Source organism: Triticum dicoccoides, chromosome 3A (genome assembly GCF_002162155.2).
Source record: "Triticum dicoccoides isolate Atlit2015 ecotype Zavitan chromosome 3A, WEW_v2.0, whole genome shotgun sequence".
Lineage (NCBI taxonomy): Eukaryota > Viridiplantae > Streptophyta > Magnoliopsida > Poales > Poaceae > Triticum > Triticum dicoccoides.
The window spans coordinates 46328265-46343711 of NC_041384.1; the positions used below are offsets into that span (position 1 = coordinate 46328265).

A 15447-nucleotide genomic window follows, 5' to 3' on the forward strand; every position below is an offset into this window, starting at 1 on the left:
GCCGTCGCCGTCCCCGTCCCCGTCGTCCCCGTCGTCGCGCCTCGCCCCGTCCTCCCGTCGTCCCCGCCCGGCCTGTCCTCCCCGTCCCCGTCGTCGCCGCCCCGTCCCCGTCGTCGCCGCCCCGTCCCCGTCCCCGTCGCCGTCTCCATCTCCGTCCCCGTCGTCGCCGTCGTCGCGCCTCGCCGGTGAGCTTCCTGCCCCGGCCGCCATGTACCACACACACACACACACACACACACACACATTGTTATAGAAATGTCAGCAATCTTTCTGTTTTTTAGTTATAGAATTATTAGAAATGTTAGTTATATAGAAAAGTTTTTTAGTTATAGAAATATTAGAAATGTTAGTTATATAGAAATGTTAGTTATATAGAAATATTAGAAATGTTAGTTATATAGAAATGTTAGTTATATTAGAAATGTTAGTTATATAGAAATGTTTTTTAGTTATAGAAATATTAGAAATGTTAGTTTTAGTTATAGAAATATTAGAAATGTTAGTTTTAGTTATAAAATTTAGAATTTGCATATATGAAATCACAATCCATCATTTAAAAAATGTTACTTTACTTTTGCGGCATATAGTATTTGTTGTCAGCGATGCCCGGCCCGCATCCTCGCCGTCGACCCGTTCGCGACGACGTCCTGCTTCAGAGGACCCATGTTCGGGACTGGGCTCCGCCGGGCTAGCACTGGGAGGTGCTACCTTCAGGGGCGCGACGCTTGGTGAGGAACCCGGCCCCGGGTCCCGTCGTCGACCCCGATCTCCTTTGGTGGCGTTCGCATGGGCCACTTTCGTTGAGGAGGGAGCCGGCCCCGCCGGAGGTGGTACATCGCCGTGTCAGGGAGGAGGACGAGCACGCCCATCGCTACATGGCTGCTATGGACGTCAGGTTCTCCAATACCTGGCAGGTTCTTTTGGGAGATCACCCGAGCTATGATCCAGTGATGGTTCCTTCTCTTTGGGTGTCCACCGCCCGCACCTCAGGAACCGCGAGTGGCCTAGATTACTCTGTAGTATTCGATCTTTATTAGCTTGCTAGATAGCTAGCTAGTGATGTATTCGATATTATATCTATTATTCGAGACGTTGTATTAGAGATTATATCTCTTATTCGAGACGATGTATTCGAGATTATATCTATTATTCGAGACGACGTATTCGAGATTATATTCTATGATGCTTATTATGTACTATGATTGCTTCAGTTTTTCCTTATTAATTGATTGCATCCATGCATTGTAATTTGAATATATTTCTTTTGGATTAGTTAAATAAAACCTATGGCGGACAATACCGGCAGAGAGGGAGAATAGGCCCTGTTCAATATCATACACAATCCTCGCGGGCCAGATGATGATCAGAATGAAGAAGATTGTGACGGCTCCGGATATCTAAACAAAACCGGGGAGGGTGATATGATATTCGATCGCGACGACCGAATTGATGAAGTCATGAACTATGAACATGACGAAGAAAATGTTGATCTTGAAACAACAAAGACCGGCGGGGTATATATATTTATATAAGCAGGCATCTGGTGATCATCACATGTTTTAAATGACTTGAAGATATATTAACGAATCGATCTTTCTTCTTTCAGCCATCCGGATTGAGCAAATCTTCAGGCAACAGGAAACGAGGCCCGAACAAAAAGCTGAAGAAGGGCGTAAAGTACAATATCGAGGCCATCAAACCTAATGGCGAACCATTAGCGCCTAAGAAGATTGCGGACAAGTTCATTCATCAGTGCAGAGTTCTTGTGAAGGACCAACTCTCGATCTCCCTTCAAGAATGGAGAGAGCCAGCAAAGCCACGTCCAGGAGTTACTTTTGTCGACGACAGACAAAAACTTCTGCTTTGGGAAACGCTCATGGAACATTTCACCCTACCAGATCATTTCACAGATGTAGATGTGGAGAAAGTCAAGGACGCTGCTCTTAGGAAGATGGCGGTTGCATTCAACAACCACAAGAATCGTGAATGGGACAAGTACGTCAAGGGAAGAAGGAAGACTCCAGTATTCGAGGGAACACTAGAGAAGCAAAGTGCTCATTGGGACGATTTCGTGAAATTCAAGGATTCGGAATTATCTAAGGAACGGTCGAGAATAAACAAGGCCAATGCCGCAAAAAAGGATAACTTCCATAAGCTGGGGCCAGGTGGCTATGCGGTGGGAATGCCTAAGTGGGATAAGTCTGAGAAAGAGATGGAGGATGCAGGTGCCACTCCAGAAACATTGAGCTGGCCCCCTAGGTGCGGGGCTTGGTTCTATGCTCATGGGGGGGAGTTGGACCCGAAGACAGGCAAAGTTTCGAAGAAGGCATGTCTGGACGGAGCCGAAGATAAGCTACTTGTTGCAATAGAAGAGGCTCGATCGGGGGTGTTCGAGCCCAACAGAGAGAATGGCGAGCTTATGCGTGCCCTGGGAAATCCTGAACACCCGGGAAGAACACGAGGCAAGGGCGCTATTCCGTGGTATGAGGGGTTTTCGGACTGGAACGCCGACTACAGAACCCGTGCGAGAAAGAAGATTGCGGAGGAGAAGAAGAGGAAGATGGAGGAGGAGCAGAGGAAGCTGGACTATGAACGCCTTCAAGGCCTAGAATCAGTGCACGCGGACTTGGCAGTCAAATTCCAGCGGCAGCAGGAGCAGATCGACTCACTTAGCCAGCAAAGGGGGTCTCAGTAGCTGCAGCAGCTAGCGGATGATCCAGCATTGGATAGCACCGTTCCATCCATGCCGAGAAGCAGCGTGGGTTCCGCCCCGGGCGACGCATTGCTGAATAGCTACCCAGTGGATGACATCATGGAGAACACTAACTGTGAGCTACACTTCAAAATGAAGAACATATCCATGAAGGTGGCGGACGACGTTGCTTTTACAAATCCTACTGAGGCAACCTTCCATTGCAACCCGATTCCAGCGGGCTATGCTCGTTTCTTGGTTGATGAGGTGGTGGACCAATATTTGGGGCTAGAGCTTGACATTCCTGGAGGTGACGAGGAGCACACACTGGGAGAGGCCAACCATCGTATCACCCTTTGGAGAAATGATTGCATCATCTTTCGAAGGCCACCGACACAGCGTCATCCGACTCTTCGTCGAAGTCCGCCACCGAGTCAGCACACTCCCGCTCCTCCAAGTCCACCAACGCGTCAGGCCACTCCTCCTTCAAGTCCGGCACAACTTCAGGCCACTCCTCCTCCTCCAAGTCCGGCAAAGCGTCAGGCCACTCCTCCTCCAAGTCTGGCACAGCTTCAGGCCACTCCTCCTCCTCCAACTCAGACACGTCAGCCGTCTTCGCCGCCTCAGCAATCACGGAAGAGAGCCGCCTCAACTATGGTGCGTAGCGGTACAAGTCGAGGTAGTACTGGAGGTACAGGCGGAGGCAAGCGATTTCAATATGGTCCAAGCAGCCTCGCGCCTCTTCCGCAGAGGCCTTACGACAAGTCCGAGGAGGAAAACGCAGCCATATCGAAGGCCGAGGTGGAAGCCCATTTTGCACTGAAACCGCCACCGCCGCCAAGGGAGAAAGTGCCTGAGGAAAAGATTGACCACTTCATTCGTATGGCTAGAGCACCAGTTCTCAAGCCCATTGACACAGACTATGAGCGCCACCTCAGGAAGTTAAATCGAGCACATCTACAGAAAGAGGCGAGCTCGAGCTCGAGCAAATCAGCTGGCAAAACATGTGGTAAAACCGTTCCCCAACTGGGAGAACAGGCGGCGCAACCAATCCCCCCGTTTGTTGTGTCAACAACACATGAGAGTAGGCTCTCCCAATATTATTGTGGGCAAACCGTTTACGTTCCCGAGTTGGGCGATGTGGTAATAACTGAGGAGCATATTGAGCAGGCTGAAAGGCTCATGATCACTGTTGGACAACTCCTCGATATTGAGCCCATGTCTCCGATCAGAGAGGAGGAAATAAAATGGAAATATGTCCGGGGCCAACCTTTGGTCGAGCCAAACAAGGTCAAGAAGCTCCCAACGAGAATGTATGAATTGCATCAATGCTACATGGACATTACCAAGATTTCCAATCGAGAGTCCCTCATGGTGAATGTCAAGAAGGATCATTACTACCATGAGAAAGCTGTGTCCGTTGAGTATTCAGAACTATTTCAGTTATACAATCAAGACACACTCGACAAATCTATCGTCAGTTACTATTGTTTGTAAGTGATTTTTTTCTGTAATTTAAGTCTCAAGCTAGATGTAGTGATCATTTTGATCAATCATTACCTGTAATTATCCTCACTATATTCTTTTCTATGGTATATGCAAGATGAAGATTTATGAAATGAAAAAAGATGGACGCTATGGCATTGGATTCGTTGACCCAAATACCATTAATGAATACACATGGAAATTAGATCCATATTACGAAAAAAAGTGTAGAGGAAAGCATGCTAGAGTTCTTCAAGCGCCTCAAATACAATGAAGATATACTACTTCCTTACAACTTCGAGTGAGTCACACTGTCTTGTACTACAAATTCTGTTTTTGCCTACTAGCTAGCTACATGTTTTTGCTTACATATGCCCACTTAATTAAGATATGCAAACATGTCTGCATGCAGATTTCACTGGATCTTGTTAATCATTAAAGTTGATGAAGGAACAGTTGAAGTACTAGACTCACTACTTAAGAAACCAACTGACTACACCATCATTAAATATGCCGAGATATAGTTAATAATGATTGAAATTACGTGTTGACTATCCCCTTCATGATGGTGTAGTCAGTTGGTTTCTTAAGTAGTGAGTCTAGTACTTCAACTGTTCCTTCATCAACTTTAATGATTAACAAGATCCAGTGAAATCTGCATGCACACACGTTTGCATGTCTTAATTAAGCGGACATTCTATTTTTATATATATGCATAACGTGTACATATGTAGTATCATAAAATACCAGCAAAGGAAAAGGAATTAAATGGAAAACACAAAATTAAATGAAAAAGAAACCATAAACCCAAAACCCCACAACCTTTTAATACCGGTTGGTGTCACCAACCGGTACTAAAGGGCTCGCTGCCCCCGGAGCTGGCTCATGCCACGTGGTTGCGCTTTAGCACCGGTTTGTGCTGAACCGGTACTAAGGGGGGGGGACTTTTAGTGCCCACACTTTAGTGTCGGTTACCGAACCGGCACTAAAGGGCCTTACGAACCGGTGCTATTGCCCGGTTCTGCACTAGTGTATTGATTGGACTAGTGTGTCTTATTCAATAATGCCATTGTGGGAACCAGTAAGGATTGGTGCCAGATATACCTGGACTAACAAACAAACGCAACCGGTCCGTAGCGTGTTGGATAGGGTCTTTTTACGCCTGAATGGGAGGTGTTGTTTCCCATGTGCTCGCTCGTGGCGGAGACGCGCATCGGATCAGACCATGTTCCGCTGATTTTTTCCTCAGGGAAGGATCTCATCCTGCGTAGCCCTAGGTTTTACTTCGAAAAGGCTTGGTTCGAAGCGGAGGGATTTGCCCAGATGGTGGTAGATCGTTGGGGTGCGATTTGTACCCAGCTGGGTCCTCAATGCGGGCCAGCAGAGAGCTGGAACGCGGCTGCCGGAAAGCTGCGTGCCTTCCTGCGCGGATGGGGCGCTAATCACGGTAGTGAGTCCAAGAAAGAGCGCGCGCACATTGTAGAGACAATTGCGCTGTTAGATGCCAAGGCAGATCGCCGTCCCTTTTCGGAGCCGAATGGGCCCATAGGTATGCATTGGAGAATAAAGTCACGGTGATTTTTGCGCGCGGAAGAGGAATATTGGCGACGCAGGGGCGGAGTCAAATGGGTCACGAAAGGAGACGCAAACACAGGATATTTCCATGCCTATGCGAATGGGCAGAAAAGGAAGAGCTCCATCCTGCGTCTCCAAGCAGATCACGGTATCCTGTTGACGCAGGAACAAATCGTGGCTCATATCTATGAGTTTTTCATAGGTCTTTTGGGGACGGCCGTTGAAAAACCGTTATGCTTGTGCGATGATCTGTGGGGTCCCGCGGAACGTGTCTCGCAAGAGGAGAATGATAGGCTTGTCCTTGCTTTCCTACACGAGGAAATAGATCAGTCTCTTCATGACATGAAGACGAGCACGGCGCCTGGACCGGACAGATGGCATGTCGAGTTCTTTAAGAAGTTCTGGCCATGCCTTAAGCACCTGTTCTATGATATTGTCAACGGATTCACTTTAGGCATGGTCGACCTATCTTGTTTGAACTATGGTGCCATTAGCCTTATTCCTAAGGTGAAAGGGGCAGATAACATTAAGCTTTTTAGACCCATTACCTTGATTAACGTCCCATTCAAAATTTGTGCGAAAGCTTATGCCTCGCGCTTGGCACCGGCCGCTCAACGAGTTATTAGCTCTAGCCAAACAGGTTTTCTCAAATGACGTAACATTCTCGAGGGACCAATTGTGTTACAAGAGATCGTTCACGAGCTGAAACGGACCAAGGCACAGGGAGTGCTACTTAAATTAGACTTCGAGAAAGCGTATGATCGCGTGAACTGGGAGTTCGTGAGAGAGGTCTTCCTCAAAAAGGGTTTTGAGGCAGGATTCGTTCACCGCATCATGCACCTCGTGTGTAGTGGGCACACGGCGGTCAATGTAAATGGCACAATGGGCAAGTTTTTCCGTAACAAACGTGGCCTTCCTCAGGGAGACCCAAGCTCGCCGCTCATTTTTAACTTTGTTGCGGATGCCCTGGCGGACATGATTAATAAAGCGAGGGCAGCGGGGCACATTAAAGGGCTGGTAGCCCACCTTATTCCTGGTGGGGTTACGCATCTGCAATATGCAAATGATACGATGCTCTTATTTGAACCCGGCGACCAGAGTATAGCTACCATCAAGTTACTTCTGCTTGTTTTCGAGATTTTGTCGGGGCTTAAGATCAACCTTTTGAAAAGTGAAGTGATCACCATTGGGATGGAGGATCTAGAAAGAACTAGGATTGCGAACCTTCTTAATTGCAAGCTAGGGAGCTTCCTGATTAAATACTTGGGCCTACCGATATCGACCACGAAACTAACCATAGCGGAATGGGAGCCGCTGTATGGGAAAGTCGCTAACAGAGTGAGCCCTTGGAGGGGCAGGTTTATGTCCTCGGCGGCAAGGCTTATCCTCACCAACTCGAGCTTATCCTGCCTTCCTATATTCACAATGGGAATGTTCCTACTTGCGGATGGGGTTCACGCGCGACTTGATACTCCGCACTCCCGGTTCTTTTGGGAAGGAGCTGGGACCAAGCGCAAGTATCACTTAGTGAAATGGGCATCGGTTTGTAGGGCAAAAAAAATTTGGCGGCCTAGGTGTTATGAATTCTAAACTCATGAATGTGGCCCTGCTTACTAAGTGGTGGTGGCGTCTCGCCCAAAATGAGTCGGGACTCTGGGCAGACATCCTACGGGCTAAATACTTCCCGGATGGGAATTTGTTCAATGCTAAAAGCAACGGTTCGGCCTTCTGGAACGGGATCCAGACGGTTCGACCGACATTTACAGTGGGTGCGCAGTTCCGGGTAAACGATGGCAAGTCCACATGCTTCTGGCTCGACCATTGGTGGGGGCAGGAACCGTTGTGGCAATCCCACCCGGAACTGTACCAATTGGCAACGGACTCCAACATTATGGTGGCCGATGCTATGCGCGCCCAGCCCCCAGCCAGCTCTTTCATTAGGTCTCTAGAGACAACGGAGGCCGCTAGCTGGGACGCTTTGGCGGCTAACTTGGGAGGGCTGACTCGTGGTATTGGGGCGGATACGATTACGTGGAAGTTGACCTCCTCCAATAGATTGACGGTCAAGTCCCTCTACGATAAGCTATCCGAGGGTACTACGCTGGATATAGCTAGGGGGCTATGGAAGGCGGGAATCCCTCTCAAGATCAAGATTTTCCTATGGAAAATGTTTGCAACCGCTTACCTACTTCGGATAACGTGGCCAAACGCAACGGGCCGGTGGACGGAACGTGCACCACTTGCGGTTTAGGGGAAAACGCGAACCATGTGTTCTTTGGCTGTGTTCTCGCTAGATTCGCGTGGAGTGCGGTTAGAGACGCTTTCAATCAAAATTGGAATCCACAGTCTAGCCACGATATGCTTTCTATCTTAACGACGCAAAGAGGGGCCAATGCTAGGATCGTTTGGAGATGCGTTGGGGCGCTACTTTGGTCCCTTTGGACAGTTCGGAACAAAATTACGATGGAACACAAGTTCCCGGTTCACCCCGCTGATATCATCTTCAAATGTCATATTTTCCTTCAGGTATGAGCACCGCTGGGGAAGAAGCATGACGTCGAACGCATGAACGACTATGGAGCAGATCAAGAGGACCATGGTGAAGGCACGACAAGGGATGACGGCTTGATCATGAAACCTCTAATTTTAGCTAGCTTATGTCTTGTTGCTCCACTTTTGCGCTCTTAAACTTGTGGCTGTGAACTTCTTAGCTTTATCCTGAGCTGCGGGCTCGATGACTGTTTTATTCGGTTTGTAAGACTTAACTTGTGTGGATCCTGCGTGGTGGCTTTACTAATTTAAAGCCGGATGCTACTAGCGTCTACGTTGCAAAAAAAATTAAGAATAATGCGAGCATCAGAACTTAAACCCTGATGTAAAGAGGGGCCAATGCTAGGATCGTTTGGAGATGCGTTGGGGCGCTACTTTGGTCCCTTTGGACAGTTCGGAACAAAATTACGATGGAACACAAGTTCCCGGTTCACCCCGCTGATATCATCTTCAAATGTCATATTTTCCTTCAGGTATGAGCACCACTGGGGAAGAAGCGTGACGTCGAACGCATGAACGAGACTATGGAGCAGATCAAGAGGACCATGGTGAAGGCACGACAAGGGATGACGGCTTGATCATGAAACCTCTACTTTTAGCTAGCTTATGTCTTGTTGCTCCACTTTTGCGCTCTTAAACTTGTGGCTGTGAACTTCTTAGCTTTATCCTGAGCTGCGGGCTCGATGACTGTTTTATTCGGTTTGTAAGACTTAACTTGTGTGGATCCTGCGTGGTGGCTTTACTAATTTAAAGCCGGACGCTACTAGCGTCTACGTTGCAAAAAAATTAAGAATAATGCGAGCATCAGAACTTAAACCCTGATGTATAGGCGGTGCCATCAGGGATTGAACTCACGACCTCCATATTACAGCCGCAAAGGATTCACTCCACCAAGCTACCTCATGGTTGTGAGTTGAAGGTAGGATTCGTTTACCGATGAAATAGTCCCACCTCGCTTCCTCACAGCTCAGCCCACCAGTTTATATATGTTTGTGATTTGAAATTAATAAACAGCTCCAAAATCAAAGCGAAGGGTGATGAATCCGTCCCATTCGCTCAGAAATATGAGCAGGAAGAATGAAACTAAAAGAAGGAATAAACTTCAACCGTGCCTCATGAAGTATCAATGATCATATTTTTTTGCAAGGATAAAGGAGTTTTATTCCAAATGAATCGGGTTAGATAAATTTTGCTGTCATCTATTGGCATGTTCTTTTCTCATATGGTATATAATAGTTTTCGGCCGACTGAATTGACGCCTCTTTTTTTATCTTCATCAACTCGTGTCGCTCTCCACAGATTTTTGCATGTTCCTGTATGAATTTTCAGTTTACTAATCACATTTACCATGCACCACACAAAAAAGGTAAAAACACATTTACCCGGCGGTCGAGTTTTGTATCTTCCTTGTTTGGTGGATAGTCAATCGATGGTGTTCTTAGAAAATTATTATGTGCCTTTGTTACGCCCAATATGCGATACTATCCTAAAGAGACTCGAAGGTTCCACCAAGGATAGAACCACATATTGATACGCTTTTGTAAGGTGAATATCATTACATCAATATTACATAATAGATGGGGATACATACCAGGCATCAATATGCCACAAGAATACATCAATACATAATCCATAAGACCAACATCCCACTGTGGATGAAACACAAACAGAAACTCAAACAATATCCACCATGCCAGCCCAGGCTGCCGACCAGGAACCTAACCCAAGATCGACGAAGAAGGAGAACTCCAAAACATGCAAACATCGCTCCCGCGTCATGAACATGGCATTACCTGTACCTGCAACAATAGAGTTGCACTGACTAGAGCATGTACTTCTATAGTAACAATAGAGTTAGACCAAAAAAATCATACATAGTTTAGTCATGTAGAGATGAACTTGACACAGTATTTTTCTAGTTCCAAGCAGTGGTGACGTTGCGCCAGTTTCAACGTGCACAATGCATTCTTATTCGAGATGTGGTCAGCGAAAAAGTTCTCGCACGCAATCTTCAACCTCTCGAGACGGAATCGGCAGGCTGCCGCGAGCATGTCTTCAACAGCAAGGACTGGGTTATCCATAGAGGGTAGCTTGTCGGTGTAGATGAAGTGGAGAACAGACCTGAAGACCGCCGCCTTCATGTTGTCAACCCGTACGATGTGATGGTCATCCTCCTTGGTCGCCGCCGCTTCAACCACTTTGTATAGGACTGGTGATCGAGCCGCGATTACGAGACCATGAGCACGTATGTCACACTCCTCAACCAGGAACCTCACATCGTACCTTTGCCCACTCACCAACAACTGCTCAAGGTGCAAACCGATGTAGGGTGGAGGCACAACGACCGTTACTACGGCACCATGGGAGATGGTGCTAGAACTAGTGCAAGCAGCCTCCTTGGTGACATTGAGATGGCAGTGTACAGTGAGGGAGTCATCATGTGAGGAGTTGGTTGATTTCATGAGGGTGAACTCTGCACGCCTGAAGTTTTCTGCATTGGTAAAAATTTCTTCTACCATTGTTATCGGCGGCAACGACTTGCCACAAGGGTTATCTATCTTGAAGCCAATTGACGTAGTGACAGGGGAAGTTTCAAGACTACTCCTCACCAAACAGAGATACACAACGAATGCCGAAGAATTGGATGGGTATAACCACCGTACGCATAGCTGCCAGTTGTAGCCGCCAACCTGAAAAAGGCCGGAACCGATTGTATTTTTACCAACAGCAAGCAGGCTCCTCTGGAGAGCCCTAAAGTAGGGGATCGTAAACTTGTGTGAGCCGTGGACTACCACCTGATCTGGCAAGCCATCATCTCGCTTTCTTTTGTTGGAGCTTGAGTTTGGAGCCATATTAATCGTGTCTACTTTGTCGGTGACCTCAAGTAGGAAAGAGCAGCCACTATTCATGATTTCGTTATACTCCTCGGTCGCCTTCAGGTCACTATAAGAATTTGGATGGGACGCTATGTACTCGATGCATAAATCCTCGAGCTGCCGACAACTGTACCTACCGTGCACCACCATCAGTGTAGGTATGACAGACTTATCATCCATGCCCTCAGCCAGTACTTTCTCGCACAAAAGCCTTAGCCTCTGTAAGTCATACCGATCGGCGGCTACCAGCAGGTCGCGCACCATGGCCTCGTACCGCCTTGCCGCATGTTTATCTTCGCTTGTTAGTATCATGCGGTCGTTGTTTGGTTTGATGGGTAGCTCGTCGGTGTAGATGAAGCGAAGCATGGCCCTGAAAGTGGAGGCGCTCATGTCGTCGTCGTCGACCCTGATTATGATATTCTCATTCACGTGCCATCGAAACTCCGCCGCGAAAACCGGCGACCGCACGGCGAGGACAAGCTTATGCGCCCGGATCTCGGTCTGCTCCACGATGAACGTCACGTCTGGCCTCATGGCGTGCTTCACGGAATCCGATTTAGACATGGACGCAAAAAGAAGCATGAGGAGATCTCCGGAGATGGTTGGCGGCGGCACGGCGGAGATGAAGCAGCTCCTGGTATTTGGGAGGGTGACGTCCAGCCGGAGGACATGGACGACGCAGAGGATGGTAAGGCGGTCATCTACCACGTACCGCTCCTCTTGGCCATGGAAGAACGCCTCGGGGACCGACAGCTTCCAACTCCTGCTTGTTGTTGCCGGCGAAGCGGGGAAGGTGTTGGTGCCCGGGCTTCGCCATACTGCGGCAGGCCACCGGTGAAACGGGTCGTCCATCCTCAAGCTGGCCATGGCGGTGGCGGCGTACTTGCCGCAGACCAGCTCCAGGGAGATGGACGCCAGTCCTTGTTTCCTGAAGCGACAACTGAAGGCCCAGGTGCATCCTCCGGCCTCGAAGTCGCCGGACCTGACGACGGAGGTGTTTCTGGCGCTCACGCCGGCGAGAGCCTTCCGCTCGCTGTAGCCGACGATATGAAACTGGTGCTTGCCTCGGACTAACGTCCGACCTGTGCGTGGACGCCGTCTTGTTCAAAGGCGTGGACGCCATGGCCGGCTCCCGGCTGCTACTGCTAGCAGATCAATTGCTTGCTTGCTCGGTCGATCACGTACACGGACGAGCCATCGGGCCTTTATATCGATTTCTTCCTTGTTTGTCGTATTGATTTTGATCCCGATCGCTTCTCGTCTGGATCCGATATATGCTAGGACCCAAAAAAAGTGGATCCGAGATGAAGTGTATGTTTGATGCAGGAACGGCACATATATAGGGCCCAAGGGGTGAGTTAGTTAAGATTAGACGGGATCCCCCATCGTTAGCTAGTATCCCCTCACAAAGAAAAAATTATACATGTGGGTTTTCCTCTTAGTTATCTCAATCTACTCTACTCAGATTACAACAACACACCCTGTCAACGACAAGGTACCTACGGCGACTTCATAAATTTTAAGATAATATGCCGGCTCAGTCTTTCAAAGGTGCTCATAGGGGTAGGGTGTGCGTGTATGCGTTCATAGGGGTGAGTGTATGCGCGTGTATATGAGCGCTTACGTCTGTACCGTGTTAAAAAAAACTCTTCTAAACCTGTTCTAAACAAAAAAACTCTCCTGAACCCGCCTTAAAAAAAACTCTCCAGTAAATATATCGGTTCATTTTCTTTCTATGTATTCAAGACAATTTTGATTGGCAGTATAACTATTTGCTAGTGTGTGTTTTTTTGTTGTAAAACTATTATTTGGTTGTAAAACTATTTGTAGTGCTTAGTTCAAAAATTGTCTATATTTGGCCCCCGGTCGTGGCGGACCAAATGTGTCGGCCACGTTGGGTGCATTGTCAACACATCTAGAAAAAGGGCTAGACGTCGTCCCCTTAGTCTGATCTAAACGAATAAAATTCGGACAAAATGGATGTCCGTGCTGGAGTTGGAGTTGGCTTTAGAGTGTCCGTTTAGCAACTCCAACGCGCGCGTGTCTGTTTGGGTCAAAACAGACACAAAAGTCGGCCCAACACACTGACCCAAATGGATGCGCGCCTGCTTTTCATCCGCCGGGTGACCCATCCCGGACTCAAATTTGGGCCTCATTTGAGTCGCAGAAACGAGGCGAACGTGCGCGATGCCCGCCTACTCCTTCCCTGGCGCGCCAGTCGGTGGCACAACTACCCCCATTTTCCCCCTCTTTCCCAAAAAACTCTCGCCCGCTCGCGCTCTTTGCTACTTGCCATGGACGACAAGCTGATCCTCGACATAGCCGGCCTTGCCTCTGAAAGGATCGAGATGGACCTAGAGGGGGGTGAATAGGTACAATTACAAATTTTAATTATTACTTAGCAATTTTAGGCAATAATGCGGAATATGAAAGTGAGCCTAACAATTGCAAGTATGATGCTAAGGGCTAAGCAAGATAAACAAGTAACACAAATAAGTGAGAAAGCAAGTACAATATGATATAAGTAAGTGCTAAGAGACAAGTAACCACAAGTAGAGAGTTAGGGTTAGGAATAACCACAACTCCGGGAGACGAGGATGTATGCCGATGTTCATTTCCTTGGAGGGAAGCTATGTCACCGTTAGAGAGGTGGATGTTACCACAAAGGCACACCAACGCCACGAAGGCTCACCCTATTCTCCCTTTGAGACAACACCGCGAAGGCGTTTCTCAACCACTAGTGGTAGACCTTGGCGTGGTCTCCAAACCCTCACAAACTTTTCCTGGGATAATCACAATGGTTGATTCCTCTCCGAAAGACTCCTACCGCCTAGGAGTCTCCAACCTCCAAGAGCAACAAGAACGATGGGGAAAAGCTCAAGACTTGCTCAAATCACGAATTCCTTTGGTGCAAAGAAGGGGAAGGAGTGGATCTATCACTTGGTTGGACAACTTTTCTCAAATGCTCTCAAATCCCTTAGGGATCTAAGATTTGGTGTGGAAGAGTGAGAGAGAGAGTGAAATATGTTCTAGGGTTTGCTCAAAGTGAATCGTCAATCCTCTCCCATGGGGAAGAGAGCTATATATAGTGTGAGTGCAAATGTGGCTGTTATAGTGCAAGTGACCAGGCAGACCGGACATCCGGGCTCGGGGCCGGACATCCGGCCTGGCAAGTCACTTGAAGAACATAGCAAAAGCAGAGGTAAAAACAGAGGGGCCGGACATCCGGGGCCAAGCCCGGACGTCCGGCAGGTGGCCGGACATCCGGCGAGTTCACAGAACGGTTACAAAACCTTATTTAAACCACGGGTAGTAGTGGCCGGACATCGGGGATAGAGCCCGGACATCCGGCGTGGCAGTAGGGCCCGGACATCCGGCGAAGACCCGGACATCCGGCGTGAACACCAGAACCCTACTGGACATATAGTGGCATGAAGTCGGATATCCAGCGTGCGGGTCGGACATCTGGGGGAGCAGCCCGGACATCCGGCAACCCCAGAGGCAGAAACACAAGCCAAGAAGAACTTGATAGATCAAAAGAATTTTAGGAAGGAGTTTTGTGGCAAGAGCAAGTCTTTTACTAACCCTACCGATCCCCTCTTAATAGTGTGGGATCCTATACTCAAGAAAACAAATATGTAATCATTTTGATACTTCTTCCTTGAGTAAAATCAACTCCATGTGCTCATGATCCACACACTTTTGGTGAACCGCGGACTAACACCTGAGATTCACTTGACGAACATAGTTAGTCCCCTGCATGTATATTGTCATCAATATCAAAACATGATGTAAGGGCATGATTGCACTTTCAGCCTCCCCCGCCTCTGGCCTCACCTCCATCGCCCCCGCCAAAGGCAAGCCACGCACTGCCGTCCACCACCGGCAACACGGCGGCAGGGCCCAAGAAGAAGTAGTTGACGGCCGAGCAGCGGGCGGTGTAGTCGGCCAAGAGGAAGACCAGAGGCACGCGAAGGACCGCATGCTCGAAACCGTGGCTGCCGCTGCCCTGGCCGCCGCCGCACAGAAAGAGGAAAACAATGGCAGAGTTGCCGCAGCAATGAGGCGGGCCCTGATCATCCTAAGTTAAAACTAGGCCAGCACGGGCTCATCAGCGCCGTCGTGGCCGTGGCCAGTACGGTCTCGTCGGCCTTTCCTTGTGTGACACTGTCGGAGCCACCGCGCACGTATGCAACGCCGCCAATTCCTGACTTCAATCCCTATCCGCAAGCCTCCCGTTTCTCCGGGGAATGCTTGCTAGAGGTGAGT

At 48.5% G+C, this 15447-nt stretch overlaps 1 pseudogene; it reads right to left on the minus strand.

The window, feature by feature from the left end:
- Positions 1–10185: 10185 nt before the first annotated feature.
- LOC119271159 lies at positions 10186–12301 on the minus strand (annotated as a pseudogene).
- Positions 12302–15447: the final 3146 nt, after the last annotated feature.